Source organism: Rhinolophus sinicus, linkage group LG07 (assembly GCF_036562045.2).
Source record: "Rhinolophus sinicus isolate RSC01 linkage group LG07, ASM3656204v1, whole genome shotgun sequence".
Classification (NCBI taxonomy): domain Eukaryota; kingdom Metazoa; phylum Chordata; class Mammalia; order Chiroptera; family Rhinolophidae; genus Rhinolophus; species Rhinolophus sinicus.
Window position 1 is genome coordinate 62,605,061 of NC_133757.1, and position 26,644 is coordinate 62,631,704.

A 26,644-nucleotide genomic window follows, 5' to 3' on the forward strand; every position below is an offset into this window, starting at 1 on the left:
GCAGAGCCCCTGCAATGTTCAGAAGTGCATCTGGGCCAGCCCTCACCACTCCAGCCCAGGCACGGTCCAGATTCCTGCACAGCATGAGCCCCATGTTTTCGTCACCTATGTCTCCAGAGTTGGACACAGGGCCAAGCGCAAGGAGAAGCTAAAGAAATGTTCATTAGGGGTCTGGCTTGGCTGGCTAGTTGGTTCTCAGTGAATGAACAAATAAATAAATAAACTCTCAAATGAACGGTGAAGTGAATAAATGAATGAACAAATGAACCATGAGAATGGCACCTCTCTCTAAGTTGGGCATGTCCCATTGCAGAGAGCTACCTATGCCAGGGTAGTGTCCATTGCCTGCTCCCCTATCTGTCTGGGAAAGTGGGTTAACAACTTTTTTTTTGCCTCTAATACATGATTCATGTCTTTTCCTCTCCAGCTTCCACATACAAAGTTGGATTTGGTGCCAGCATCAGCCTTGTCTCTAAGGATCACCAACACCTGCCTGAAGAGTGAGAATCAGTAGAAGAAATAGTAAGCCCCATGTTTCGAAAAGGTGCAGACTCACAGGAAAGGACAAGACTGCTTTGCTGAAGGAGGGGGTGAAGAAGGGTGATGTCTCTTCCCTGTCTTCTTAGAAGCGCTCCTTTAAATCAAAGCTGACATTTAGATGTCTGTCCCCCCTGACAAAGCTGCCACCCATTAATCTCCAGGTATGGTGGCAGCAGGAAGCCGCCAGGAAGGTTTTTTCTAATCCTTTAAGTCACTGATCTTTCTATAGCCAGGGATCATGGAGATGGAGGGTGGGTGTGTTGTGTTGGGGGTGGGGTGGACCGCTCATTGTAGAACACCCATCTCTCCATCCAACATGCTAATCCAGGCTCTCCACTCACCAGCTGCTCAGCTCCCTACATAGGCCTCAGGAGAGACAGATTCCCAGGAGAAAGACTTGCCCTTCCACCTCTCTCTGGAGACCAGGTAGGCGCTGCTGCAGGACCTGGGCAGAAAGCTTTTAAGTGTGAGATGTTGCTTATCCTAAGGAGTCTGGGAAGAAGGGTCTGTTGATGCCATTTACAGACAGAAAAGCATTCCAAGGTAACCTACAAAAAATGATCACAGCTGAAGTCCAGGCCCTCCCTTGCCTCTCTTTTCTTTTTTTCTTCCTATTATTTCTTTTTTAAAACTTTGTTTGAAACTTATGGACTAGGCATTCCCATTCTGCTTTTTTCTAACTTTCTATAGTTTTCTATATGATTTTTTTCATTTTTCCATGTTTTATTTTTCTATATATAACATTATACATGTTTTATTTTATATTTTATTATATATAATATTGTATTATATATTTTGTTTATTTTTCTATATATTTCTATATGCTTTTACAAACTGTCTATATATTTCTAACTCCCCATAACCACAATGAAAAGCTACTTTTCAAAGAAAAAACACAGGGACAAGATTATGATTCTCAAATAGAAAATCATTGAATCTCAAAATAAAATATATTACAAAAATATCAAATGTTTTTATTTTCAATCACTCTACGACTAGAAAAAAAAACATTAAAGTCTCACAAGCTAGTTAATTGACATCATCATTTCAATATAGTAATTCAATGGAGAAAGGACAGTCTTTTCAAGAAATAGTGCTAGATCCATTGTGAAAATACACTTTATACAAGTGTTAATTCAAAATGGATTATAGATATAGAATATAAAACTATAAGTATTTAGGAGAAAATATTCAGGATCTAGGACTAGGCAAACTGTTCTTTAGACTTGACACCAAAAGCAAAATCTATAAAACGAAAAATGGACAAATTAGACTTCATCAAAATAAAAACTTTTGCTCTGAGAAAGACACTGTTAAGAGGATGAAAAGATAAGCTACAGACTGGGAGAAAATATTTGAAAACCACATCTAACAAAGTACAGATATATAGAATATATAAAGAACTCTTGAGAGGAGGAGGAGCTAAGATGGCGGAAAAGACGTGCACTGTGCCAACTGCCTCCCTGGATCATACCAAAATTACAAATAATTTATACAACATTCACCCGTGAAATTCATGTGAACACTAGCTGAACAGAACCTCTAAACTAAGGATTTAAAGACGAGGCCACCACGTGGAGACTGGTAGGAGGGAGGGAGACGTGAGGCAGGCTAACTCCAGGCCCACAGAGAGAGGGCGAACCCTGCCAGGGGCACCTCAGTGGTAGAGGATTCTTCTGTTGGGACCCTCCAGCCCCATGCCGGGCTCCCCAGCCCACAGTCCCTTTGCTGGGAAGGAGAGTTCCATGATAGCTGGCAGTAGAAATCAGTGAGGAGTCTCTTTGTTCAACTTGGTGGGCCAGAAGGCACCTAGAGGCCCAGTCATCCTCCCGTGGGGCCCTCACCCGGTCCCAGGCGGAGGAGTTGACTCCCCAGGTGGAGGCCCAGGAGCCAACAAGGAAAGACAGAACTGAGCGCCTGTGGCGCAAGAGCTGCAGGTTTGGGACTATTGTTCCCACTGTGTGGAGCTTACACATGAGTGGTGTACAGGACGGCGCCATTTTTCCAGGGTTAAGCCCTCCCACAGATGGTCAGGTTCAGGACCGCAGGGGCCTGGTGGAATCCACGCAGTTGTGCGTGTGTGCGTGCGCATGCTGCCTTGGGTACCGGCTCAGCACAGGGCTTGTGATCCATTGCTAGGGACAGGCCTGACTGGCAGGAGTGCTCCGGCTGGGAGACGCTGCTGATTGAGATGCGCATGCCCACACACTACTTTAGGTCCCGGCTCTGCGCACGGCTTGGTCTGCGGTGCAAGGGTGGTGATGGCTGTCGGGCTGCTCTGCCTGACCCGAGGGCTGCTGATTGGGGCAGGCAGAGGCTGAGAGTTCTCCTGAATTGGGCTGGGCGCTGTGAGGTGGCTCCATCTGGCCAAGGCATTCGTGGAGCGTTTGTGTGGGCTGGTTGCCAGTGCAGGAGCAAACGCTGCTGGGACTTGGTGGAGGCCACTGACCACATCCCATGGTGCCCTGGGAGCCGGCCCCGCCCACCTAGAGCTGCATTGCTGGGGACACCATGGGCCTCTGGTGCCTGGCCCCCACCTCCACAGGCCACAGAGGGTTTTTGCAGCAGGGGACAGCCCGCAGCAACCTGTGGGGATTTTTGGTGGCGAGCACGCCCCCAGAGCCCAGGACAGCCAATTGTGGGCAGCTCACTGTGAGCCTGAGGGGGAAGCCAGTGCATGAGGTACTGGGCCCTTCCCCTCAACATAACTGGTGCAGAGTCACCCACAGACTGTTGCTGAGCGACCTTCAGATTAATGTGGGTGGAGAGCCATTTTTTTCTTTTTTTCTTGTTTCTTTTCCTTTTCTGCTTTTTATTTTTTATTTATTTTGTTGTTGGTGGGTTTTTTTCTTTTATGTTAGTTCTTCTCTTTTTTCTTTGCCCCCCCCCCTTTAAGAATTTTTATTGGGGAAGGGGAACAGGACTTTATTGGGGAACAGGTGTGTACTTCCAGGCCTTTTTTCCAAGTCAAGTTGTTGTCCTTTCAATCTTAGTTGTGGAGGGTGCCGTTCAGCTTCAAGTTGTCCTTTCAGTCTTAGTTGTGGAGGGCGCAGCTCAGCTCCATGTCCAGTTGCCAGTTGCAGGGGGCGCAGCCCACCATCCCTTGTGGGAGTAGAACTGGCAACCTTGTGGTTGAGAGGATGCGCTCCAACCAACTGAACCATCCGGGAGCTCAGCGGCAGCTCAGCCTAAGGTGTCGTGTTCAATCTTAGTTGCAGGGGGCACTGTCCACCATTCCTGTGGGAGTCAAGGAATCGAACTGGCAACCTTGAGGTTGAGAGCCCGCGCTCCAACCAACAGAGCCATCTGGGAGGCAGCTCAGCTCAAGGTGCCCTGTTCAATCTTAGTTGCAGGGGACGGAGCCCACCATTCCTTGCGGGACTCGAGGAGTTGAACCGGCAACCTTGTGGTTGAGAGCCCACTGTCCTATGTGGATTCGAACCGGCAGCCTTCAGAGTAAGGAGCACGGAGCTCCAACCGCCTGAGCCACCGGGCCAGCCCTCCGCTTTTGTTTTTATTATTACCATTTTTCCTTATTTCTTTTTATCCTTTTATTTTTCTTTCTCTTTCATCTCTTCTGTTCCTATTTCTTCTTTTTCTTTCATCTGTTTTCTTGTTTTGTTTTTTCCTGGATTTGTTGTCTTATTATTGCTTTGGTTACTGTTTTTCCGCCTTGTTCTGGTGTTTTTGTCTCTTACATATTTTTGTTTCTCCTGTCTGATCATTGTTTATCAACTTTTTGTGAGGGTGTATTTGTTTTTTGGTGTTGTTTTTTCCCTGCTTTGTTTTTGTTTTGCAAAGTGGACATGGGCCTAACACTGGTCCAGGAGCTGAGATTACACTGAAATGCAAAAAACACTGACTACAGCCTCTACCCACTTGTAAAACCACCTAGCCCGCCTACAGCTGCATTACAGGGGAGAGGGGGACATGACTGCCACAAACTGTGGAAAAGGTTATTTACAACAGCAGACAGTCCACAGAGCCCTGGGGTCATCTTCATGGTATTCAGTGACCCCAAACCTACACCACAGCCACTCGGGAGCAGCTCTTGGGAATTTGTGAGAGCAAGGTGGAGGCTAACTGTAGTGCCCTTGGGAGACTGTACAAAAGGGTCACAAGCCAGATATTGGCATAAGACCTGGATCTGCATTAATGTCTTAAATACCACCAATCATATCTCATAACTCACTTGAATTCCACCCTGCCCTGCTAGTGCCACATCGCCGAGGACACCCTTAACACTGGGTCAAATAGCCAGACACACACTCCTAAAGAGCCTCTTTCAATAGTCAGACATTACGGGTAACTGTAAGGTGGCAACAGGCCTAGGGGACTCTGGGCCTTTTGCTAAACTGCCACAGGAACAATTTTCGTGGCAGCCTCAATTCACAGAGACCACCCCACATGACTCCTGGTCCAGCACAGGTAGCATCCAATGGCATACAGCTTTGAGACACCTACCAGGTAGCACAGCCTGGTAACAGGGCTGAAAAAGCCCTGAGTGGGAGCCCCGCCCAAGAGACACCAGAACCAATACACCCAGAGGCCAGAGACAGACCAGAGTAATACCTGGTTGAATGTACAAGCGGCACTCTCAAAGGAAATTTCTCACAGGCACAAGAGCCCACAGGGGCCAAGCCTCATTTGAGGGGGTCAACCTCTGCACAGCAGCTCATACACTGTGAGCAGCGCTAATTCTCCCAGCTAATCAGCCTGAGGGTCAATCCCACCCCCAGAAAAGCCAAAAGCAATTGAAGATCAACTACAACAGTGACACCTCTAAAACACACTGGACAGGACAATAGGGAAACTGTGCAATCTGAATATAGAGGACACATACTACATAAGACCACCTAGCAAGGATTGAGAGACATAGGTGATTTGCCTAATACATCGAAGCAATCACAGAGTGACACCCAGAATGAGGAAACAAAGAAACATGTTCCAAATTAAAGATCACAAGAAACCTCTAGAAATGGAACTAAGTGAAACAAAGGCATCCAGACCTGTACTCAGAAAATTATAAGACACTGGAGAGAGAATTTAAAGAAGATACAAATAAATGGAAACACATACCATGTTCATGGATAGGAAGAATTAATATAAAATGTCAACACTACTTAAGGCAATAGATTCATTGCAATTTCTATCAAACTACCAATGACATTTCTCTCAGAAATAGAACATATAATCCTAAAATTTATATGGAACCGTAAAAGACCATGAATAGCCATGGCAATCTTGAGAAATAAGAACAAAGTGGGAGGTATCATGGTACCTGACAACAAATTATACTACAAGTCTACAGTAATCAAAACAGCATGGTACTGGCATAAAAACAGACAAATCAATGGAACAAAATAGAGAGCCCAGAAATAAATCCATTCATATATGGTCATTTAATCTATGACAAGGGAAGCAAGAATTTACATTAGGGTAAAGACAGTCAATTTAATAAATGGTACTGGGAAAACTGGACTGACACATGCAAAAAATGAAACTGGACCACCTCTGTCGTGCGGGAGACCCTGCTCGCTGCGCCATTTGTCATGCGCGGAGGCCTTCTCGCTGCGCCATCTTTCAGGCGGGGCGGCCTGCGGGGTCTCTGCTCCCGCTCCCCACACAAGAACGCAGGATATGGTGAGGCCAAAAAGGAACACCCACGGAGCCATAGGTAGGGGAGCCACACCACCATGGTCTCACTGGAGGCTAGGCCCACCGGACGCGTGACCTGCCGTCCGCCTTTCCGCCAACCGACCGACCGATGACTCTCCTCCACTCTCTCCTCTGTTCCTCTCTCCCGGCTCTCCTCTTCCGCTCTCCTCGGCCCTCCATAGTTGCAGCAGTTATACCAGCGGCCAATTGGCTAACCGGCCACAGCCGACAGCCAATCAGCCACAGCCGACGGCCATTCACCACCCGAGCCAACACCCTTCCACGTGAGGCCGAGAGCCTGTAAACTACTTTCTGGGGCTCTGTCCCCACAACCTCCTTATGCCATATATGAGAACAAATTCAAAATGGATTAAGACTTAAATATAAGGCCTGAAACCATAAAACTCCTAGAAGAAAATATAGGGAGTAAATTTGCAGACATTACTCTGAGTAATATTTTTAATGATATATCCCCTCAGGCAAGAGAAGTAAAAGAAAAAATAAAGGAAATAGTCCAGAAAAATGGCGGCGTGAGGTGAGCCTCTGTAAAGCTTCCCTGGAATTTACAAAGAATCGAACACCAAAAACTCCACAAAGGACTCCCTGCACAGCAGACAGACAAGACGAAGAGGCCCACTACCGACTGAAATCACCTACAGGTGGGAGATTCGCGAGAGTGGGGGGAGAAGGAAAGGGAGAAGTGCGCGGAGACGGAGCCGCGCGGGTGCAGGACGCAGACCTAGCTCAGTGCTCTGAGCTTGCTGCTTCCTGGAGCTACCGCAGCTGTGGGAGAGGGAAGAACTCGGACTGCTAGGGGTCCTCCAGGGCTCCACAGAGCTGAGGGGACAGCATATAACATGGCTGAACCCAACGCTCACAGCAGAGACCTCGGAGAAAAGACTGAGGGAAAAAGGCTGAAAACGGTGGTTTAAGCCCTCACTGCCGAGCAGAGAATGGAGCCTTTGGCACTGAGACTAGCCGCCCCCTCCCTACCCTCCCAGAGCTTGCCCCGCCCCCACGTGCCCGGTGCTAGAAGTGAAACAGTAGCAGTGTCAGATCAAAACAACAGAAAATTTGCTGTTTTGAGAACTGTGGACCGCAGACACAAATTCACAGCCCAACTAGTTCCGGCAACGGGGAGGGAGCTGTGGAAGCAGGACCGGCTGTTGTGGTGGTCGCCGCCATTGTTCTGGGCCACCTCTCACAACTCACCCCGCCCCTGGCCCCACCTATCTGGGCGGATCCCTACAGGAGTAAACAGAACTGCTGAAATATACGGGCTCTGAATCAGGAGCTGGAAGAGCTTTGGAGCATCAAAAGCTCTCCGCATACCCACCGGGACACTGTGCCCTGTGACCTAGACAAACTATTAACAGAGGAAAAGCCCGTCTCCCAGGGAATCCCCCCATTGTGTGAGAAGTTGGAATAGTGCAGAGAAAACATAGCACTACCGTGTGGGAGAAGAAAAATAAATTGCAGTTGGAGAAATAATAAAACATTCTACCAACAAGTACTGGAAAACAAAAGAAAGACCGCTTCCTATCAACCTGTGGCAGAAGTCACTCCTGTAGATGTCTAGGAAGAGAAATAGTAAACCAGTAATCGCCATGAATAACCAAGGCAACAAGATAGCTCAGAAAGAAAGTGAAAAATCTCCAGAAAAGGCACTTAAAGATACAGAAATATGTGACTTAAATGACAGAGAATTCAAGATTGCAGTTCTGAAAAAACTCAACGAGATACAAGAAAACACAGATAGGCAGTTAAATGAACTCAGAAACTCAATCAAAGAACACCATGAGCATTTTACGAAAGAGATTGAAATTTTAAAAAAGAACCAAATAGAATTTCTGGAGATTAAGAACTCAATAGAAGAAATTAAGAATGAAATAACCAGCTTAGGTAGTAGAGTTGACCAGATGGAGGAAAGAATCAGTGACATCGAAGATAGAAACCTGGAAATGACACAGATGGAAGAAAAAGAGACTTGAGACTTAAAAGAAATGAAAGAACTCTACAAGAACTTTCTGACTCCATCAGAAAGAGCAATATAAGAATAATGGGCATACCAGAAGGAGAAGAAAGAGAGAAGGGAACAGAGAATATATTCAAACAAATTGTCGATGAGAACTTCCCAAATTTGTGGACAGAACTGGACCCTCGAATCCAAGAAGCAAATAGAACACCTAGTTACCTCAATCCCAACAGGCCTTCTCCAAGGCACATTGTATTGAAGCTGTCTAAAATCAACGACAAAGAAAGAATCCTCAAGGCAGCCAGGGAAAAGAAGATGGTAACTTACAAAGGAAAGCCCATTAGATTATCATCAGATTTTTCAGCAGAAACTCTACAAGCCAGGAGGGAGTGGAACCAAATATTCAAACTATTGAAAGAGAAATCATGAGCCAAGAATAATATATCCAGCAAAGATATCCTTTAGATATGAAGGAGGAATAAAGACCTTTCCAGACATACAGAAGCTGAGGGAATTTTCTAATACACGACCTGCACTACAAGAAATACTAAAGGAGGCTATTCGACCACCATCAACAGGGACAATTTGTGGCAACCAAAACTCAAAAAGGGGGAGAGTAAAGGCCTGAACCGGAATATGGGAATGGAGAAAGTAAGCGTGCTGAAGAAAATGGAATACTCTAAATATCAAATTTTCTTTTACATAAACTTAAGGGTAACCACTCAAAAAAAAAAAAAATACAGAACTGAAACATATACTGTAATAAAAGAAGAAACAGAGGGAAACATCATAGAATACCACCACACAGAAATAATAGACAACAACAAAAAGGCAAAGAAACAATGGAGACACAGCCTTACCAGAAAACCAAAGATAGAATGACAGGAAATCCTCACATGTCAATAATCACCCTAAATGTAAATGGACTGAACTCACTAATAAAAAGGCACAGGGTAGCAGACTGGATCAAAAAATTAAACCCAACCATATGCTGTCTCCAAGAGACACATGTCAGCTACAAGGACAAGCATAGACTCAAAGTGAAAGGATGGAAATTGACACTCCAAGCAAATGGTACCCAGAGAAATAAATAACGAAATAGTACACCTTAAAGAACTAGAAAAAGAAGAACAAGTAAAACCCAAGGTCAGCAGAAGAAAGGAAATAACAAAAATTAGAGCAGAACTAAATGAAATAGAGAACAAAAAGACAATAGAAAAAATTAATGTAACAAAGAACTGGTTCTTTGAAAAGATTAACAAAATTGACAAACCCTTGGCTAGACTTACTAAGATAAAAAGAGAGAAGACACTGATTAACAAAATCAGAAACGTAAAAGGGGAAGTTATCACGGACACTACAGAAATACAAAGGATCATCCAAGAATACTATGAAGGACTATATGTCAACAAATTTAATAACCTAGAAAAAAATGGACAAGTTCTTAGAAACATATAGCCTTCCTAGGCTGAACCAAGAAGAACTGGAAAATCTAAACAGACCGATCACCAGTAACGAAATTGAATCAGTCATCGAAACCTTCCCAAAAGCAAAAGTCTGGGACCAGAAGGCTTGACTAGTGAATTCTACCAAACCTTCAAAGAGGATCTGATACCAATCCTGCACAAACTGTTCCACAAAATTGAAGAAGAGACAGTACTACCTAAATCATTTTATGAGGCCAACATTACCTTGGTACCAAAACCTGGTAAGGGCAACACAAAAAAAGAGAACTACAGACCAATATCTCTGGTGAATACAGATGCAAAAATCCTAAATAGAATTCTAGCAAATCGAATACAACAATGCATTAAAAATATTATTCATCACGACCAAGTGGGGTTCATCCCCGGGCACAAGGATGGTTCAACATACGCAAATCCATCAATGTGATACATCACATAAACAAAATAAAGGACAAAAATCATATGATTATATCAATTGATGCAGAAAAAGCATTTGACAAGATACAACATCCATTTATGATTAAAACACTTAATAAAATGGGTATAGAAGGAAAATACCTTAACATAATAAAGGCCATATATGACAAGCCCTCTGCTAATCTCATAATTAATGGAGAAAAACTGAAGCCCTTTGCTCTACGTTCAGGAACACGACAGGGATGTCCCCTATCACCTCTGCTTTTCAACATAGTGTTGGAAGTCCTTGCCAGAGCAATCAGGCAAGAGAAAGAAATAGAAGGCATCCAAATTGGGAATGAAGAAGTTAAATTATCACTCTTTGCAGATGACATGATGCTATATATAGAAAACCCTAAAGACTCCACCAAAAAGCTATTAGAAACAATCAACGAATACTGTAAAGTTGCTGGCTACAAAACCAACACACAAAAGTCCATTGCCTTCCTATATACTAACAATGAAATCTCAGAAAAGAAATACAAAAAACAATTCCTTTTGCAATTGCAGCAAAAAGAATAAAATACCTAGGAATAAACTTAACCAAGGATGTGAAAGACCTATATGCTGAAAACTATAAGACATTTTTGAAAGAAATTGAAGAAGACACAAAGAAATGGAAAGACATTCCGTGCTCATGGATTGGAAGAATCAACATAGTTAAAATGGCCATATTACCCAAAGCAATATACAGATTCAATGCAATCCCCATCAAAATCCCAATGGCATATTTTAAAGAAATAGAACAAAAAATCATCAGATTTGTTTGGAACCACAAAAGACCCCGAATAGCCAAAGCAATATTAAGAAAAAAAAAACAAGAATGGAGGTATCACACTTCCTGACTTTCGCTTGTACTACAGGGCTACAATAATCAAAACAGCATGGTATTGGCAGAAAAACGGACACATAGACCAATGGAATAGAATTGAGAACCCAGAAATAAAACCACATAAATACAGAAAGATAATTTTTGACAAAGAAGCTAAAAACATACAATGGAGCAAAGACAGCCTCTTCAATAAATGGTGCTGGGAGAATTGGATAGCCATGTGCAAAAGAATGAAACTGGACTGCTATTTGTCACCATGTACCAAAGTTAATTCAAAATGGATCAAAGACTTAAGCATAAGACCTGACACAATAAACTGCATAGAAGAAAACATAGGTACTAAACTTATGGACCTTGGGTTCAAAGAACATTTTATGAATTTGACTCCAAAGGCAATGGAAGTAAAAGCTAAAATAAACGAATGGGACTATATGAAACTTAAAAGCTTCTGCACAGCAAAAGAAACCATTGACAAAATAAAGAGGCCACCAACTGAATGGGAGAAGATTTTTGCAAACAGTGTCTCCGAGAATGGGCTAGTATCCAGAATATACAAGGAACTCATGCAACTCAACAACAAAAAAACAAACAACCCAATTGATAAATGGGCAGAGGACTTGAAGAGACATTTCTCCAAAGAGGACATACAAATGGCAAATAGACATATGAAAAAATGCTCAACATCACTAATCATTAGAGAAATGCAAATCAAAACCACAATGAGATATCACCTCACCCCAGTCAGAATGGCTATCATCAACAAGACAAATAGTAACAATGTTGGAGAGGCTGTGGAGAAAAAGGAACCCTCATACACTGTTGGTGGGAATGCAGACTGGTGCAGCCGTTCTGGAAGGCAGTGTGGAGGTTCCTCAAAAAATTACGAATAGAATTGCCATATGACCCAGCAATCCCTCTCCTGGGTATCTACCCGAAAAATCTGAAAACATTTAGAGATAAAGACACGTGTCCTCCAATGTTCATTGCAGCTTTGTTTACGGTGGCCAAGACATGGAAATAACCAAAATGTCCTTCGATAGATGAATGGATAAAGAAGTTGTGGTATATATACACAATGGAATACTATTCGGCAGTAAGAAAAGATGATATAGGAACATTTGTGACAACATGGATGGATCTTGAGAGTGTAATGCTGAGCGAAATAAGTCAGACAGAAAAAGCAGAGAACCATGTGATTTCATTGATATGTGGTATATAAACCAAAAGCAACAAAAGAACAAGACAAACAAATGAGAAATAGAAACTCATAGACACAGACAATGGTTTGGTGGTTGCCAGAGGGTAAGGGGGGTGGGGGGTGGGGGGTGGGAGATGAGGGTAAGGGGGATCGAATATATGGTGATGGAAGGAGAACTGACTCTGGGTGATGAACACACAGTGGGATTTATAGATGATGTAATACAGAATTGTACGCCTGAAATCTATGTAATTTTATTAACAATTGTCACCCCAATAAATTTAATATAATAAAATTTAAAAAAAAAGAAAAGAAAAAAGAAACATATGGGATTACATCAAACTTAAAAGTTTTTTCACAGCAAAGTAAACCATCAAATAAACAAAAAGGCAGCCTACCGGATGGGAGAAGATAATTGTCAATGATACATCTGATAAGGGGTTAATATCCAAAGGTTATAAAACATTGATTCAGCTCAACAGTAAATAAATGAGCAACCCAATTAAAAAATGGGCAGAGGACATGAAGAGACATTTCTCTAAAGAGGACATTCACATAGCCACCAGACTTAAAAAAATCTTCAACCTCACTAATCATTACAGAAATACAAATAAAAACCACAATGAGATACCACCTCACTTCAGTCAGAATGGCTATCATCAGTAAATCAACAAACAGCAAGTACTGGTAAGGTTGTGGAGAAAAGGGAACCCTGGTGCACTGTTGGTGGGATTGCAGATTGGTGCAGCCACTATGGAAATCAGTATGGAGGTATCTCAAAAAACTGGAAATGGAACTACCTTACGTCCTAGCAATTCCACTCTTATGTATCTATCCAGAGAAATTCAAAACACTAATTCGAAAAAATATATGCACCCTTATGTTTATTGAAGCGCTATTGACAATAGTCAAAACTTGGAAACAACTGAAATGCCCATCGGTAGATGACTGAATTAAGAAACTGTGGTACGTTTATACAGTGGAGTATTACTTGGCTATAAAGAAGAATGAAATCTTACCATTTGCAACAATATGGATGGACCTAGAGAACATTATGCTAAGTGAAATAAGTCAGTCAGAGAAAGACAAATACCATATGATCTCACTTATATGTGGAATCTAAAGAACTGAGTAAAAGGGCAAAGTAAACAAATAGTCTCAGAGATATAGAGGAAAAACTGATGGTTGCTGGAAGGGAGGGGTTGTGGATGAGGAAGAAGGGGAAAGGATTAGCATAAATTGGTAACTACAGTATTGCCACAGTGGATATGAAAGACAGTTTGGGGAATATAATCAATAATGTAAAGATTTTGTAGGGTGTCAGATGGGCACATGTCTTATTAGGGAGACCACTTCATGGATGGTGTAGATGCTTGACCACTGCACTATACACCTGAAGCTGAAGTTGAGTAATATTGTATATCAACTGTAATGTAATATATACAGGCATGAGATATGGAGTACAGCATAGGGAACAGAGTCAATGGAATTGTAATAAGATATATACGATATCAGAGGGGCAATAGATTGGGGGGTTATCACTTTGTGAGGGGTGAAATGTTTTGTTTGCAATGTTTTGTACACATGAAACTAATAAAAAAAGAAAAAGAAAAGCTGAGATATGCAAAAAATGAAAATAAAATAAAAAGAACTCTTGAAACGTACCAATAAGAAAACAAACAATCCAATTAGAAAATGGGCAAAAGACATGAACAAGTATTCATCGAAGACAATATGCAAATGACAAAGAAGTTAAAAAAAAATGTTCAACATCACTGGCCATTAAAGAAATGCAAATTAAAATTAGGATAAGGTGTCACTTCACACCTATCAGAATGACTAAAGTAAAAAACTGTGACAACACCAAACGCTGGCGAGGATGCAGAGAAACTGATTACTCACACATTGCTGATGGGAGTGTGCAATAGTACAACTACACTGTAAAGCAGTTTGGCAGTTTCTTATAAAGCTAAACATGCAATTAGCTTCTACCCAGCAGTTGCACTCTTGGACAGAAAGAAATAAAAATTTATGTTGACACAAAAACCTATATACGAATGTTCACAGCAGTTCTATTTGTAATAGCCCCAAACTGGAAACAACCCAAATGTTCCTTAATAGGTGAATGACTAAGCAAACCATGGTACCATGAAATACTATTCCAGCAATTAAAAAGGTATGACTGACATGCAAAAGCTGTATATATTTCATATATACTTGATGAATTTGGAGATAAGTATATACCCATAAAGCTATCACCACAATCTATACCATATAAGACCGATGAACGTTGAAAATACTATGCTAAGTGAAAGAAGCCTGTCACTAAAAACCACATATTATACTATTTCATTCATATGAAATAACCAGAATAGGCAAATCAATAGAGACAGAAAGTAGGCTAGTGTTGGCAGGGGTTTGGAGGAGGGACTGCTAAATGGATACAAGATTTCTTTAGGGGATGATGACAATATTCTGGAATAAGTGCTGATGGTTACGCAACTTTGTGAACATACAAAAAAATTATGAATTGTACATTTTTAAAAAGTGAATTTTATGGTATGTGAATTATATCTCAATATATTTTTCAAAAAAATAAATAAAGGGATGGAGGGGAACCTGTAATTAAAAGACTTACCAATTTTTTTTTAAATGAGCAAGGTTAAACATAATGTCTAGAAATGCACGTTGAGGGATAAAATTATTTTTTAGAAAAGGAAGTGATGACTGTAATGGTCAGGATAATGGTTACCTTTGGGAAACAAAGGGATTATGATTGAGACAGTATATTGAAGGTTTCTGGAATGGTTGGCAAAGTTGTATTTCTTGGCCTGGATGATGGTTAATAACTCATTAAGCTACATATTTGTTGTAATGGTTTAATGGTTTTCTGTATCCATGTTACAATTAAAAAGCTTAAAACAATTTCAAGCATTGCCCTACTAAAAATATTTTTAAGTAAATTCAAGAAAAATGTACTCCATTTCCACCTCCTCTCTTGAAATATGAACCAAACAACTTTCATCAGTTATGTTAAATTCATCTGAAGAGAGTTATCCTGAAACCCTGCCAACAAATGCTTACCAGCTAAAAGGCCCAATCATTGCTTCTTCCCATCTAGGGTTGACAGCGTTCAACATCTAGAAAACCACATAACTGATCAAGTTCACCAATCAAGCACCCCTCGGTTGTTAGAGTTAAGAGTTCCTTGAGACTTGAAGTTTCTGTTCTCATTGTTGGAAGTGTCAGGGCCACAGCTTTCACATTAAACGCAGCCCTAAACCCAAAAGTAAGTGTCAGCAAACTGTTTATCATCCTTTCCGTTAAACAAAACAAAACAAAAACTGTCACACGTGCTGCAATGCACACATGTGATCCTACTGCAGAAAAAAAATATGCACCTTCTGCTTTTCTGTATACAAACTCCCTGTCCAATTGCCCCCCGAGTCACAGCTGAATGTTATGATCTGCTCACCATGCTGTTGGTGCCTTGAGAGAGCACCAATGCCTGGGAACCAGGGCCAGACTCTGAATTTCCCTGGCAGTCCTAGCCACAACCCTTCACTCAAATCGGGAATAACCTATTTGGGGACACTTCAGGGACTCCTCTCCAACCCACCAGCCCTCATGAAGCAACCTAGACTCACATTCACATTAACTCTGTGTACTATTGCAAATTCCATTTAAGAGCCAGCTGATACTTCCAATGAAAATGCAAATAAACAGTTCACAGTACTAACTGTATGCCAGTCACCGTTCGGAGTGCTTTATGCATATTAACCTCAAGCTATGAAATAGTCATCATCCGCCTTTCACCAGCACACTGTGATGCCTCTGGGCTTTTCTCCAAGTTTTTCTAAACAATCTGGTGGGTGAGGTACTGCTGTACCATGCACTAAAAAGGAGATCATTAACCATCTAAACGGTGGAGGGATCCCACCGCACAGATAAATCCAGTCCTCCTACCAGTGAAGATGCTCAGGGAAAGTGTCCGGTCAATGGGCACAGCTTTTGGGTGAATCTCTCGTGCACCTTCCTGGGTCTCACCTCCATGGGCTGAGTCCTCTGTATTGACTCCATTCTCTGAAGGCTTCCATGGTCATCGAGTAGCCTAAAAGTCTCCTTTTCCACCAGAGACCCTATTGCCCATTCAGGATCTTCCTCAGTCTCCCTTTCATAAGTTCCCAAGTTGCGGTGCATCCAGTCTTCCATGGACTGTCGCTGTTGGCCTCCTCCTTCCAGCAGCCACTCCACTCCAGTCTGGCCCAGCCTAGAAGTTCTGCCTATGCCCTTGCTCTTCAGTGCTTCTGCTTGGGCCACCCTCTCATGTGGGCTACGGTAGCAGTGGCCTGAGCTTCCTCTGTGAGGTTTTCCCCACACCCTTGCCTCAGCCATGCCTCATTTAACAAATACTTATCAAGTATATTTTAAGCTCTGTGCTACAAATAGAATGGTAAACAATATAACATCCTACTTACATTCTAGTGGGGATCAGCAGAAGGGGACAAACAATGAACAGGTTAACAGATAACAAAATAATTCTGCAGAGAGATGGACTAGGAAGGGCTAGGACAAGGTGATGTCGCTAAAATACACATTTGAGCTGGGGTTGGTCAGGGATGGTGTCTCAGGAAGGTGACATTTGAGCCGAGACTTGAAGGTTGAGAAGGCACCCGTTGTGGGAAAACCTTTTGAGGCGGAGGGAACAACAGGCACAAAACCTCAGGGCTTGGCAGATTCTAAGAACAGAGAGAAGCTGGGCAGGGGTGTGGTGAGGGAGGTGAGCAAGAGAGCACAGAGGTGTGAGGGGGAGTGCAGAGCTGAGCAGGGGCCCTTCTGCCACGCCTCTCAGGCCAAGGAAAGGGATTTCAGTTTTGCCTAGGAGTAGCAGGAAACGTGGCCTGGCTGCTAGCTTGCAGAAGAAATGCAACCCAGACCGTGCAAAGCTAGGCAGAAGCCTTCGCGACACAGTCATGCTGTTGCATATTGACCAGAGCAGAGAGGAAGCAATAGTGCCTGAGAGCCAGCAGTCTCACACGTACCTCATTTAACCCCTCACCAGTCCTGAAGTGGAGATGGTCTTCATTAAGGACAAGGCTCATGTCTGCCCTCCTCCCTCCTCAGGAAGAGCCCTGCATCCAAGTCCCCTGGACAGCTGCTAAGTGACAGTCACCAAACACCAGCTGGTGGACTGGGCCACCTACCTGAGGATACACTATGTTTATACAGTGTTTGTAAAGCGCTGGCTTCTGAAGAAGTGACGATCTCTACTCTCCCTAATCATCTATTGACTGTGTAATGGCTTTTGAACTGTGAGATTTTAGTCACATTCCAGTATCCTGCCCGATTCACCTGCCCGCCATTTCCCTCCTCCAAGGCAATTTCTGGCCTTACACACCAGAGGGTTAGCGTGATTTACAGCCCTCTGGAACACCCTAGGAGACACCCTGCATTGGACAGAGCTTGGACCAGGGTATCTGGCGCTTTCAAGGCCTTTCTTAGCTCAGGGGTTCAAGGTGCCACTGCCCAGGAAAAGAAGACATAAATGTGGACACGAGGGAAGCAGAGACCTATACAGCAGGGACAATGCATAATGCCTCCCGTCTCGTTGAGGACAGGCCAGGGGCCAATTACTCTCCTTGAAACACTCTTTGTTACTTCAGACTCATGAGTCCCCCTAACTTTCTCAGTATTTCCCTCCCTCTCACTGTCCCTGAAATATTGGCCCTCAGGATTCAATCTCAGACCTTGTGTTAGTTTCCTGTGGCTGCTCTAACAAAAACCACAAACTTGGTGGCTTAAACCAATAGAAATTTATCATCTCAGAAAAATCAGTCATTGGACTGAAATCAGGGTGTGGGCAGGGCCTTAATCCATTCAGATTCTCTAGTTACTCGTCTCTTCCAGTTTCTGGTGGCTGCCAGCATCTTTGGTTTGTGGCCACAGCACTTTAACCTCCACCTCTGTAGCTTTTCCTCTTCTGTCTGTGTCAAATCTCCCTCTGCCTACCTCATAAGTACTATGGTGATTGCATTTAGGGTCCACATAGATAATCCAGCGTAATCTCCCCACCTCACAACCCTTTAAATTAATCATATCTGCAGAGTCCTTTTTTGCCATATAAGGTAATAACATTCACAGTTCCACAGATGAGGGTGTGGATATTTTTGGGGGGTTAGAGGTAGGCATTATTCAGCCCTCCACAGGCTCTTTTTCATTCAAGACTCTCTACCTGTTGGCTCAAAGAAGACATGAGCTTTGGGACGTTGAGTCCCCAGCTCCCTAAATTCCTGGCTGTGTGAGCTTGGTTACAGGGCACATACAGAATCTCTCTGAGCCTCAGATTTGTTACCTGGAAAATGGGATTAATCATAGCAGCTAACTCATGGAACTGTTGGGAAGACTCTATTCGAGTGCTCGGTATATAAAAAAGATGTGAGCACATCTTCTTTTCCTCTCTTTCCATCTCTGCTCCAACCACCCAGAGAGGGATTTTAAGCATCAGGGCTGCTGAGCAGCTTCCAACTATAAGATTTTTAAGCTATGGTGTTAATTGTTTCCATCTGTCTGCCAGGATTGAGGTGCTATAAACATCCCATTTTCAACCTTAGCAAAATGCCTAAAATATCTCAATGTCCCCAAAAGACAGACCCCAAGGAGGAACCAGGAAAGGATGTGAGACTCCCAGGGAATAAAAGCTCTCAGAATAATCCTTTTTTTCTCTCCTACTTTTGTCGTGTACGTCTCCCTCCATTCCTTCTCCCTTTGGACATTCATTAAACACTATCTGCCTGTGCTCAAACCAAAATCTGAGCAAAACTTTCCAGAAGGCAAATGGCATCCTTCCCCAGGAGGGAAAGACAGCTTCAGTTTCATGTAGACGCTGTTTAAACAGCTAAACTTGTTAGGGCTATTACTTTCCAGAACATTCCCACAGTGAGCTCCTAGGAACCTGACCTCAAGTGGATAATGAATGAAATTAAATCATACTACATTCGCACAGCCCCAGCCCTAGTCCCCAATTTAAACACTGGCTGCAGCACCCACATGGTATAACCACGATCAAGAAAACTTTCAAAATCTCATTTCTCTCATCTATAAAATGGAGGCGATACTTGCACCTTACCAGATGGCTGTGAGAGACAGAACAAGCTCATGGGAAAAGGCAGCTAGTAGATGTCCTTTCTTCTGTACGGCAAAGTGGAATACTGAATTTCCAGATAAAAGAATGGATATTAATGTGCAGGAAATAGAGCATTGTAGAGTAGTGTTTCGCCCATCTTCTATCTTTCACACCCCATTTTCCAAATATTTGCCACATTCCTATATTATCTGTGCTAATAAGGCAAGTTATTTTATTTAAGTGCATTTATTTTAAAAGGAACTATATATCATTATAATAAATAGAAATTTAGTATTGTTGGACATAAATAGACCGTAATTATAACTAATTTTTTTAAATTATTACATTCTTTCCTGATAATATTGCCTTCCAATGGCTCTGAGCCCAAGGCCTGCTCTTTCATCGTGAAAGGAGCAATTAGTTTGAGAAATGTGAAAGGACTATGGTTCTGAACAGACTTTCTCCTTGACATAATCTGAAGAATGGAAGTAAAATGTCAAAAACATAATTCAGTGGTATTAATGCAGTTGGTGTTCCACCTGTGTTCTTTGGTCCTGCTGTCCTTTGGAAAGCACTGTTTCATACTTTTTTTAAGGCCTCAGGGCCAGTTATAATGTATTCTGTACTCAGAATGGATTGATTGAATCCTCACCAATTTTAAGATAATGCTTTTAAGGAGAATATCACTTTACAGCTTACAGAGTTTTCATAAACATTTCTGATTCCCACAAAAATCCTTCAAAGTAGTCAAGGGAAAAATGATCCCCATTTCCAGATGAGAAAACTGAGAATTTAACTGACTTAAGGTCACAAATGTCACATAGCTAGTAAGTCCTATATAAGTTTCTGAATGAGGGGAGTAGTGGGGTTATAAGCTAACAAGACTAATTAAAGCTATATGCATTTAAATTAGTATTCAATTTATTAAAGTTGAATTTTAATAAGGCTTTGTCTTGAGTCTTTAAACTCAGTTTTAAAGTATTATACTCCATTCATCTAGTGATTTATATATTAAAAGAACCACTTCACATGATATTTGATTAATGTTCAACTAATTCATAATATAACTATTGGGGGAGGGGGTTCTCCAGAGAATGAGAGAGAGAGAGAGAGAGAGAGAGAGAGAGAGAGAGAGAGAGATCAAGGAATTGGCTTATATGGTTGTGCAGGTTGGCAAGTCTGCAATCCATAGACAGACTAGTAGGCTAGAAACTTAGGCAGCAGCTGATACTGCAATCTTGAGGTAGAATTTCTTCTCCGCCAAGAAAACCTGTTTTGCTTTTAAGGCTTCCAATGGCTTACCTAAATTTCACCCACATTATCGAGGATATCTTCCTTTACTTAATGTCAATTAATTGTAGATGTTAACCCCCATATACAAAATACCTTCTTAGCAACATTTCGATTAGTGTTTTATTGAATAGGTACTGAACCTAGCCAAGTTGACACATAAACATAATCATTACAGTGTACACTCTGTCAACTGGCACCTATAATATCTCCTTAAAGTATACTTAATTTCCAGATAAAGACAATAATTAAGTCATATGCCTACCCGTGCTGTTCAGTCTTCTCGATACAAAAACTTAAATTCCGTCATGTAAAGTTAACTATTACTAATATATCATATGTTAGATGATGAGGGAGCTAAGAAAGGGAAGAAAAGAAAGATATTTGCTTAATACAGTAACTTCATAACAAACTAACAAAGAAATATTGATACCAACAACAGTCCTAATTTCTACAAATGGTCATGTGGTCACAGCTGGTATTTATAACTATCTTCTTCAACAGCCTGTTTCACATTTCTTTTGCTCTCAGCGAGCACCTGGCTGGTTGTGGTTCTTTGCCTGGTAGGGTGACCCAAACCTTCATTCCTGAAGGGTCTGGGCCATTAGTAGTCTTGCCTGAACTGGGTTGTTGCAAGTTTTCATTGACTTTAATCACAGGGCATGCTGGTACTAAGAGACACCTAAAGGATCTCCTGAATTCCAGACATACTATTCTTTACCTCCATTGTGTAGGAGCCACCCAATTTCCACCTGGTAATCAGGTCCAATCACCACACTCAGTACAGTAACTGCCTACTTTGCCTGTTGATTCAGAAACCTGAATACCATAAGGCAGCCTAGAGATAGTCTTAACTTCCAGTTCAGTGGAACTCTGGTGGAAAGATTCCTCAATTTAGAGCTAAGACTTCTAGCCCAGAAGAGTGTAAGGTCACAGGGATAAGAAACAAAACTGTTGCTAATGGATCACTAGGGGTAATGAGTGATGCTGCTCCCATTTCCAGTCCTTGGTTCCTGGACCTGTGAATCCTGACTGTGGGATAATGAACACCATATGCTGGATGCTGATTTGGAGCATATACAACCTCCTAGAGAACATTTCCCCAGCCTTCCGAGGTACTTCCATCTTGCTGGCATTGTAACTGAGTCTTCAAAAGGTCATTCAACCATTCTGTCAAGGCAGCTGCTTCAGGATGATGAGAAATATAGTAATACCAGTGAATTTTATGAGCATGTGTCTATTGCTGCAAATCATTTGCACTAAAGTGAGTTCCTTGATCAGAAGCAATGCTGTGTAGACTAGTTTGATTATTATGGCATTCTACAGATCCACAGATGGTAGATTGGCAAAAGCATGCCATACATGGAAGGCAAATCCATTTCCAGAGTAAGCATCTATTCCAGAAAGAACAAAATTCTGTCTCTTTCATGATGGAATTGGTCCAATGTAATCAACCTACCACCAGGTAGCTGACTGAGCACCCTGAGGAATGGTACTGTACCCAGGACTCAGTGTTAGTGTCTGCTACTGGCAGGTTGGGCCCCAGTGGCTTTAGCCAGGTTAGCCCTGACACTAAGGCCACTTTGTTCATGAGCACGTTGGGCAATGACAGGAGTGGCTGGGGAAAGAGTCTGACTGGTATACACAGAACAAGTCATTTATCCACTTGATTATTAAAATCCTCCTCTGTTTAAGTCATCCTGCAGTAAACATTCACATGGGACACAATACATCCATGTATTTTGCTCAGCCAGAGAGGTCGACTCACATACTTTCTTACCCAGACCTCCCCGTGACCAATATTCCAATCATATCCCTGCCAAGTCCCTGACCACCCAGCTAAGCTATTGGTCATGAATTATTGGTATAGATTTGATCTTTGGCTGTTTCCCCTTCCAAGTGAAATGAAAAACTATGTACACTGCTTCAAGTTCTGACCATTGAGAAGATTTCCTTTCACTGTTGTAATTCAGTGATGTCCTGGAGAGAAGCTGTCATGTTGCAACTGTCCACTTTCAGGTAGTACCTACCTGTTATAAAGACCCGTCTGTAAACCAGGGCCAAGTTTTTTCTTCCTCACTCAACCGCTTGTAGGGAACTCTTCAAGAACCCATAGGTGCAGCGTGGGAGAGGAATAGGAGTGGGGACCGTGGCCTTTGGTACCACTTCCTCTTGTAAATCACTTGTGCCTTCAGGGGCTGCTGGAGCCAGATCTCACATTACCACTTCCTGTTCATGCCTAACTTTATGGCTTAGTGGGTCAGACGACACCCAGCTCATGATGGGCTGCCCAGGCCATATGATAACTTCATGGCCCATAGCTGAGTGTTTGGTCTCTACTAAGGCTCAATAGCAGAATAGCAGGCCAAAAGATGTTCCTCAAGAGTACCTATCTTCACAGAATCACAGGGCTTGTTCTAAAATCCTAGGGGTCACTTACAGGGGCCTACTAAAGGCTCCAAACATCTCTATCTGTCACGGACACGTCAGGCAGCATTGGATCTGCTGGTCATATGGTTCAAAGAGCTCAAGTCTGCTGCAGAGCCTTGTCTTGCTCCTGGCCCCACACAAAACGAGCAGCTTTTCATGTACTTCAGTAACTGGCTGGACTATCACACCCGAAAGAGGAATGTGCTGCCTTTAAAATCCAAAGAGTCCCACCAGGCATGATGCCTCTTCTTTATTTTTAGGAGGGGATAGATGCAACGTCTTATCCTTCCTCTTAGATGGGATATTTTAACATGCCTTACACCATTGGACCCCTAGTAATTTCACTGAGGTAAAGGCCCTTGAATTTATGTGGGATTAATTTCTCACTCTGACACGAAAAAAAAGAATTAGCCTTGCAGAGATGGTGGAAGATAATTGCAAATAATTATGGTGGTAATGATTTGGTCTATTTGAGGACTTGGGAGGGAGGATTATAATATCTTGATTCGGCTTTACTGAAAATTGCAGTTGAAATCATGACAATGTCAATGGTTTTTAATGAAAGATTTTGATTAAATAAATTGTTGACACAGTGTTTGAAAGCTCAGGGTTAAAAAGAAAGTGGGGAAGGTTAGTGAAATTGTACCTACGAAGTATTGTAAAATTTAAACTACATCAATATTTATGCTATGTGTTATTAAAATTGAGGTTCTGATTAAGCATTTGTTCATAGTTAGTTTATAATCTCTGTGACTTACTTGCAGCCTTGAAACTATGTGTATTTAGAATTATAAACCACAGTTGTGAGAAAGCTTGCTGTAGAGAATCATGTTCATTTTACCTAAAAACGTCAACAATGTTTGCTATAGGAAGTTAGATCTGTTTAATCTGGTAAAAACTGTGCCTATACTGCTTCTTTACACTTTACACTGTCTGTGTATCTATTTTTAATAGATTCTCTTCAAGGTGAAATTGTATATTAAAGGTTTTATCTTTGTGAAATTTGCCTTTGGAAATAATATTCTAACACTTTAACTTGAGAACATTACACAATATCTCGTTCCTCTACAGATCTACAATATGTGTTGGGGTTCCCAAAACCATCCCAGGTTTCAGTGATTCACTAGGAGGTTTCAAAACAGTATATAATCACACTCATGATTATTAGTTAATACAGAGACAGAATACAGGTGCATAGGGTGAATCCAGGGGAAAAAAACAGCCACAGGCTTTCCAGAGACCTCTTATTACATAGGATGTGCTTAATTCCCAAATCAATGAGTTATGACAACATTAATGAAATGTTGCCAATCAGAAAAGCTCATTACAGACTCAACAACCAGGATTGTTATTGGGGGCTAGTCACATAGGCACCCTCTGCCTAGTGTGTACCAAAATTCCAGACTTCCAGAAGGAACGCGTGCATTCAGCATAAACCAAATGGTTTGCACAGTTTAGGCACAGATAACCACTCTTATCAGTTAGGGTGGTGGGAACCCTTTCAAAAAATAAATTCCCAGACACCAGTCAAGAGCCAGCCTTATAAGTAGGCCTTCCAAAGGACAGCAGTAAAACCTTCTGTGTCGTGTTTTCTGCACAGAGGGTTACTATACCTAGCGCAGTGAGATAAGAAAGGGAAGGTACACAGAGGTCTGATCACAGAAGAGTGTTCAGGCCATAGTAAGGCTTGTGGAATTTGTTCTAAATTATAATAATAAACTCGTATTATCCAGGGTTCATGCAGGATAACAGCAACTACTCTCGGATTTCCAAAGAAAGAAAGTTAATACAGGAAATTGGTTATACAAGTGATGGAAGAGCTGGAAAGCCCAAACAAGCAGCAGTTAGAAAAATGTCCAGCACAGAGGGTTTTAGGCAGGTGAGTAACATGATAGGATTCATATTTTTTAATGATCAGTCTGTCTGCAGGGTTTAATGGTAGAATTGACGAGTTCCAACATTCTTCAGGTAGAAGTTGCATAAGAGAATGGAGAAAAAAGAGAGGAGGAACATTTGAAGAAATAATCACTGAGGATGTTCCAGAATTAAAAGAACTGGAATCCTTAGATCCAAAGTACATTCAAGTACTAAGCAGGATAAATCAAATAAATCCACACCTGGACACAGTGCAGTAACCAGCAGTATGTTAAAGACAAAGAGAAACATTTATGTTACCAGATATAAAAACGGATTATCTACCAAGAATTATACTAGTCTGAGAAATTATACCATATCAGTAGCATGTAACCTTTAAAAGATTAGGGTAATCATTTCAAAAATAGAAATTCAATCTATAGTTTTCAAACCAGCAGAGGTTTATAAAAAGAATACAAAGTTTATCAATCCAACAGAAGGCAGAAAAAGGGGGGAAAAAACAATGAAAAATAATGGTAAGTAAAACACACAAAATAAGATGGCATCACTAATACCAAAAACATTGTTAGTTTATCAGAAATTAACAAATGTAAGCAGATTAAATGTACCTAGTAAAAGACTGGATTTACTCTGTTAGCAAAATACGCTTTTAAAAAGTAAAGTGCTAAGCCAAAGGGAGAGAAGATATCTGCAAAACTAGATCCATAAAAGGTCTACAGTCCAGGATATATCTTTAAAACTACCACAAATCAATTTTAAAAGAACAGACACAGTAGGAAAAAATGGACAAAAACTTGAATAAGCACATCACAAAAGAGAATATCTAAATGAGCAATAAACATAAAAATGTGTTCAACTTTATCAGTCATCTGGGAATTCCAATTAAAATCACAATGAGATATCACTAAACACTCATCAGAAAGACTAAAATGAAAATACCAAGTGTTGGTAAAGACATCGAACAGCTGGAACTCTTATATCTCACTGATAAAAGTGTAAATTAGTACAACCACATTAGAAAACTACCTGGTTTGACTCTGGGTGATGAACACACAATGGGAATCATAGATGATGTAATACAGAATTGTACACCTGAAATCTATGTAATTTTACTAACAATTGTCACCCCAATAAACTTTAATTTAAAAAAAAAGAAAAGAAAACTACCTGGTAGATCCACTAAAGCTAAGCATATGCCTACTCCATGACCGAAACATTCTACTCTTACATATATATATCCAACATGTATATACATGTCCCCAAAAGGCATGGATAAAATTGTCATAGCAATACTATTCATAGCATCACCAAATTGGAAACTACTCAAATGCCTACAAATAGTAGGACAGATAAATAAATTATAGTATATACATCTTACAGTAAAATACTATACACCAACGAGATTGGACAAACTACAACTAAATGCATCTGATAAATAGAATTTTGAGCAAAATAAGCCATGCACAAGAGTATATTCTGCCTGATTTAATCTATATAGATTTTTTAAAATGTAAAATTAATATTTCTTGTTAGAAGTCAGGATAGAGGTTACCGTTAGTCAAGGGGTAATAATGAAGTGGGCACAAGTGAGGTTTCTGTCATGCTGGTAATGTTCTGTTTATTGATCTGGGTGCTGGTTACACAGGTATATTCAGTTTGTGAAAATTCATCACAATGCACTTATGATTTTTATACTCTTTTGTACAGAAACTTAATGTCAATATAAAGCTTTTTTACAAACTGAATTAATCTGATTAGAAGAAAAACAAAATTTTGCCAGGGCTGCTTAAAGGGAACCATC

General features: G+C 41.4%; 1 protein-coding gene across 1 annotated transcript in view; it reads right to left on the reverse strand.

The window, feature by feature from the left end:
• Positions 1–26,644, reverse strand: part of FRMPD2 (FERM and PDZ domain containing 2) — a 153,760-nt gene that overhangs the window by 107,198 nt on the left and 19,918 nt on the right.